Source organism: Dermochelys coriacea, chromosome 1 (genome assembly GCF_009764565.3).
Source record: "Dermochelys coriacea isolate rDerCor1 chromosome 1, rDerCor1.pri.v4, whole genome shotgun sequence".
In the NCBI taxonomy this organism is placed as follows: Eukaryota; Metazoa; Chordata; order Testudines; family Dermochelyidae; genus Dermochelys; species Dermochelys coriacea.
This window is the reverse complement of record NC_050068.2, coordinates 2,098,608-2,105,011: the sequence shown is the minus strand read 5'-3', so window position 1 is coordinate 2,105,011 and position 6,404 is coordinate 2,098,608. Positions and strand designations below refer to the sequence as shown.

The following is a 6,404-nucleotide window of genomic DNA, read 5'->3' as shown; positions in this document are numbered from 1 at the left end:
AAAAAGGCTTGATGGTACCCCACAGGGAGGAATTCCCAAGTGCTCCTTCCTGGGTTCAAAGGTGTGTTTTTTGTTTTTGTTTTTTTGCATTTGGGTGGTGGTAGTGTTTACCAAGCCAACATTGAAGAGAATGTGAAACCTTGGGAGTTAATACAAGCCTTAAGCCTTAATGCAAGTATTAATTTTTAAAATCCTTACGGGCCCCACTTCTGTACTTGGAGTCACAGAGCTGGGATTCACTCTTGACAGGAACAATGATAGATAAGCAGTATTGAAAATCACGTTTCCTGCTGATGCCTATTAAGGTTTCCCTGACCATGACATGCAGGAATTGTTGATGCAAGGAGCCCCATAAAATATGGAATTGTCATTAGAGGAGTGTGCTGTTCATAATTCATTTCTCTGAAAAATGAAAATATCATTTTTCAGTGTGTGAGGAGTGACCAATCTGCCTCATCCAGGAGAACAGCCTCCAGTTGTGCATGTAGTGTCTCAGATTAACTCTGTCTCTCCATCCAGGCATTTGTACCGTGACCATCACCCTAGAGCCGGGGCACATACAGGAAGCCAGAGGAACATACAATACACACAGGAGACACCGTTCTGCCTCAGAGTTGGACACCTTCTCCCCTACTCCATGTCACATTCCAACACAACCGACTTCACCAACCCCTCCACCTTCATCCTGCTGGGTATTCCTGGCCTAGAGGCTGCCCACGTCTGGATCTCCATCCTCCTCAGCACAATGTACATCATAGCCATCTTGGGGAACTTCACCATCCTGTTCACTGTGAAGACAGAGCCGAGTCTGCATGGGCCCATGTACTTTTTCCTTTGCATGCTGGCATACACCGAACTGGTTGTATCCACATCCATTGTGCCCAAAATGCTAGCAATATACTGGTTGAATTCCAGAGAGATTGATTTCAGTGCCTGCCTCACCCAACTGTACTTCTTTCACTGCTTCTCAATGACGGAGTCTGGGATCTTCGTGGCCATGGCTCTGGATCGCTACGTGGCCATCTGCCATCCCCTGAAACATTCCACCATCCTGACAAACTCCGTGGTGGCCAAGATTGGTCTGGCCGTGATGCTGCGAAGTGGAATGGTCACACTACCTTAACCCTTCCTGTTGAGGCAGTGGCCATATTGCAGAACCAACATCATCCCCCAGCCATACTGCGCACATATAGCCGTGGTGAAGCTGGCCTGCGCCAACACCCGCATCAGTAATTACTACGGCCTTTTTGTGGTATTCTGTGTGATTGGTCTGGATGTGATTTTTATTGCCCTATCCTACACCCAGATCCTCAGAGCCATCTTCAGCCTCCCCACAAAGGATGCCTGGATCAAGACTTTTGGGACCTGCATCTCCCATCTCTGTGCCATCATAGCCTTTTACATCCCAAGTCTCTTCCTCTCCCTCACGTACCAGTTTGGCCAGAATGTGCCCCTGCATTTCCACATTCTCTTTGCAAATGTTTTTCTCTTGATGCCCCCCATGCTAATTCCCATCATCTACGGGGTGAGGACCAAACAGATCCGGGACAGACTGTTCCGGCTCTTTACTCATAACAGAACCTAAAATTTTTCTCCTGGTGCTCTGGCTCTCAGACCTCCATGGAACTGGCTAGTGACATGGTGCTGGACAGTCAGAGAGACATTAAATCCTTTTCTAACCTTATTATGTTGAGTTGGTGTGGCAAATTAGGGAATCGGTCTATGCACAAGTCATAGAGTTTCCACCATTCCAATTGCTGGTAAATGCTCCACCTCTTCTGCCGAGGCCAAGCCCCTGTGGCTTGCAAGAGAGCCATTTCAGACTTTCCAAGGAATGGCAAATTTTTCAATTTTTTAGGCCTCACCTCATATTGCTAAAACCACTGAATCATTGCTTCAGCAGGGAATCTTGATAAGTGTATTTCAATATGCAACTCTCCAATCTGGCCAGTACAAAAACCAAATGGGTCATGGCGTCTTACTATTGACTATTGAAAGTTGAATCAAGTGACTACAGCTTTTACAGCTGTTGTATCCAAAATATCTGACCTGATTAAATCTATCAATCCCAAAGCAAAATGGTTTTCTACCATGTGTCTAAGGAAAGTCAACATTAGCTTTCACAGTAGAAGGGGTTCAGTTTACATTTCAAATCTGACCTTAAGGAGTAGATAATAGCTCAGCCATTTCCCATAGGCAAATAAAATGAATTTGTCAAGGTTTTCTAAACCATCTGTTCTATTGCAATGTGTAGATGATATTTATTTAGCTACAGAAACTCAAGAGAAACACCTGGAGTGTCTAAATGAACTTTTTCAAATCATCAAGGACACAGGATTAAAGTGTAATCCAACAAAGGTATGACTAATGGTTCCAGAAGTTTCCTTTTTAGGTATCACATTGTCTCAAGGAAATTGATCACCTGCACAGCAAAAGGTGGATGCAGTTTGGGAATTACCTATGCCCACTACCACAGCTTCTTTACATTCTTTCTCAGGTTTAGCAGGATACCATCGAGACTTCATCTCAAAATTTGCTCACATTGCAGGTCCACTCTATAATCTCTTGAAAAAAAGAGTTGCTTGAATTTGGACAAACAAGCATGCAAAGCTAGGCAAATTATCTATTTGGTACATGCTATACAATTAGAAGGGCATCAAGGGGTGGAAAATACTATGCAGCGCCTCACCCCAGTAGGTTGGGGGTGGCCATGCATGAAGGCAAGTGTACACCAGTACTGTAAAAAATTGTTTGGTTTGCACACAGAATAATCCTATCCCCACAAAAAAGAATGTTCCTTTAAGATCCCAGGTGCATGAAGGTCCATGGCAAGCTATGCAAATTGAGATTTTGGAACCTTTACCAAAAGCTCCATTTTTGCATTTCCTTTAAAAGCAGAGATTTTAACTGAACAAGTATTTTCTCTCAGGGAGCTCCCTGCTAGGGTAGAGTCAGACAGAGGAACACACTTTACTGATTTCAAAGTAGCAGCAGTGGTAGTCTGTATTTGCAAAAAGAAAAGGAGTACTTGTGCCACCTTAGAGACTAACAAATTTATTTGAGCATAAGCTTTCGTGAGCTATAGCTCACTTTATCAGATGCATTCTTTACTGAACACTTTACTGAACAAGTGTTCCAGAAATGCTTACTATTGTTAGGAGTGCATGAAAAATTGCATAATCCATACAGACTTCAACCACCAGGGACAGTAGAGTGAACAAATCGCACCATCAAATGTTTGCTGCCAAGTCTGATAGATGCTAATGGACGCAATCGGGACACCCTGATTCCTCTCATTTTAATGGCAGTCCGGGTAACTTCAGCTGCCTCCACAAATCGTACACCCTTTGAGGTTATAACTAAACAAACTATGCACATGCCAGAACATCTTTTATGGCATGCCAGTGGCACACAGCTAAAGGGACTAAAGTTGAAACCGATGTGTAAGCATTACAAAAACGTCGGAACCGGCTCCACTTGCAGGTAACAAGTTGGAAAAATACAGATGAAAGACAAAAGCCTATTTTGACAAAAATAAAAAAAAATTCTTGGGAGGTTGGAAACCAAGTTATGATTTTATCTTATGGTGTAACCGAACACAATTTATGAAACCCATAACCTGGGCTATATACTATTGTGGACAGATTAAGTGCCTCTGTGTATCAAATTAAAATTGTACAAAGTAACAAAAAAGTAGATAAGTATTAACATGCGAATCAGCTAAAGCGGTACTGCGAGAGAAATATCTCTCCACAGGCACCAGAACCATAATTGTGCAAGAAAGCCAACAAAAAACAGCTCAGTGACAGAAACAATAAAAATGCCACTCGCAACCACACTAATCCTGCACTTCTGCTTGAATGCTGCAGTTCAAACTGAGTCACAGGCAGGTTTGTCGCTAGAGGCGCAAATCATTGCAGTGGATCAAAATGTTATGGCGGGACTAAACTCAGACTTGCCTATAAATATATATATATATATAAAGGCTAAAAGTTCACAGATAACAGTGACTTGGGTACAACAAAGAATAAAACCAGGTCAAGAACCATTTAAAATACCACACCTGTCAACTGCAATTTTCTTTAAATGGAATTACCGACCAGACCAAAAAAAATCATATCTAAAATTTGGGACAAGACACTGTTTACCGCATGGACTAATGATACAACTGTAACAATGTATAAGGTACAGAACCATATGTCGGGTTTGTATAGACTAGGGTTGCATGTAACACTGAAAGATAAAAACTTTTATTACGGAAAAATTTCCCACCAAAGGCACAGAAACATAAAAAAGGTACATATACCATTTCCCAAAGACATTACATAGCCAAATGCCTCATAAAAGCTTTTATCAACAACTCAAAGAAAAAGTAGGGAAACATATAGTTCTTGCGTATGATATAGAAAACAATAAACAAAAGCCTTATGTAGATTGGAAAAAAGAACTTTCTCTTACTGAAGATGAGATAGTCAACCAGACCAAGGACAATTCATATCTAAAATTTGGGACAGAACACTATTTACTGCATGGACTAATGATACAACTGTAACAATTTTCAGAGTAGTAGCAGTGTTAGTCTGTATCCTCGAAAAGAAAAGGAGGACTTGTGGCACCTTACAGACTAACAAATGTATTTGTGCATAAACTTTTGTGAGCTACAGCTCACTTCATTGTAGCTCACGAAAGCTAACTGTAACAATGTAAGGTACAAAATCATATGTTGGGTTTGTAGAGATTAGGATTACATGTAACATTGAGAGATAACCAAAAATCTTATGTAGATTGGAGAAAAAACATCTTTTCCTTACTGAAGAAATCTAGGGGAGGGGGGAGAATGTAAAACATATATCCCAGGAGAAACTCACTCTTTACCAGTCAGTGATGGAATTCCATATGGATCATGGGAAAACAGAACCAGATGTTGAAGCTCAGTAAAAGGTGGAGCAATGGCTATTCATAATGTATGGGAGGAAAAATTAAAACAATATGTACATGACAGGCTAACCCCTTAAGAGAATATTTTCTATTCTCTTACCTATGTGATCAACCGATTCTATCTCAAGTTGCAGTTGTGGAGGTTTAAGTTGGGTATTAGGAAAAACTTTTTCACTAGGAGGGTGGTGAAGCACTGGAAAGAAACCTCAGTTTTTTCAGGTACATGAGGGTATTGCCAATGGATCACAGATCTTTAATTCTCATCTGTGACTATCATCATACCCTGTAGCATCTTTTATTAAAGTATCTTCAAAATACCTTCCAAGGAAAAGTCACTATGAACATATCCACCTGGACTGTGTTACCTAGGTACGTGGTTGAATCTCCTTCCTTCGAAGCTTTTAAGATCAGGCTTCAGAAAGCTCTGGCTGGGATGATTTAGTTGGGGATTGGTCCTGCTTTGAGCAAGGGGTTGGACTAGATACCTCCTGAGGTCCCTTCCAACCCTAATCTTCTATGATTCTATGAACTGTCACAACACCAGCAACAGCCAGACACAATATGAGAGAAGAGTATAAAGATGTTGAGACTTATGAGGAAATACAGAGCATAAGTCCACATCAAATTCTAGAAGTAACCTATGATTACAGTCACATACCACAATGCAGAGGGGTAATTACTTCAACAATTGAAAGAAAGGAATTAAACTCTAGTAATAATGTAAATTAATGGTGTGTGGGTAAAATTAAGTTACATATAGGCAAGTTAGGCATCAATTTTAAGTTATATATAAGATTTGATTATCAATTGATTGTCGATATTCACATTAATCATTGCTATATGTTGTCATATGTATGTGACAGGACACTTATTATCTAATCATCATTTAATAAGATAACTCACACCCAGTGTAGCCAATAATTTTAGTTTAAATTTATTGTGTGGTATTTAATTAATCAATACGTTATGTTCGGTGTACTCACGATATGTTAATCAAAATTGATTTATGGAATTATAAAAGTATAAGATTAAGTAAGACATAAGAATGAGTAATATTTAAAGGAACTAGGTGAGAAATCAGACAAGCTGAAACACAAGGAGACTGTAGGCTAAAACCAGCAAGACCTAGCTCAATTATTTTAGGCCTTAGATACAAGAAATGGCCCAGGAGTGAACTAATGCCCTAAAATTCTGGTGACATTGCAAAAGCAAATTCAGAAAAGCTTAAAATTAAACACAACATGGCTGCAACAATGTTCATAACACGTGCTTTAACTGCAAAGCGAAGGTGGCACATCACCTTACGCAGCCTGTAGAATCCGGGGTCCCTCATGACTCCAAGGGATGACCAATGAGAAAGAGAGGGACAATGACAGCATGTGCATGCGCAGAAGTAGGTATAGTCAAAGTCACTGTTACAGTTAGTCCATGGTACAGATACATGTTTGGAATTATATATGCTGTTG

At 40.3% G+C, this 6,404-nt stretch overlaps 1 pseudogene; it reads left to right on the top strand.

The window, feature by feature from the left end:
* The first annotated feature begins 388 nt into the window (after positions 1–388).
* LOC119860988 lies at positions 389–1,585 on the top strand (annotated as a pseudogene).
* Positions 1,586–6,404: the final 4,819 nt, after the last annotated feature.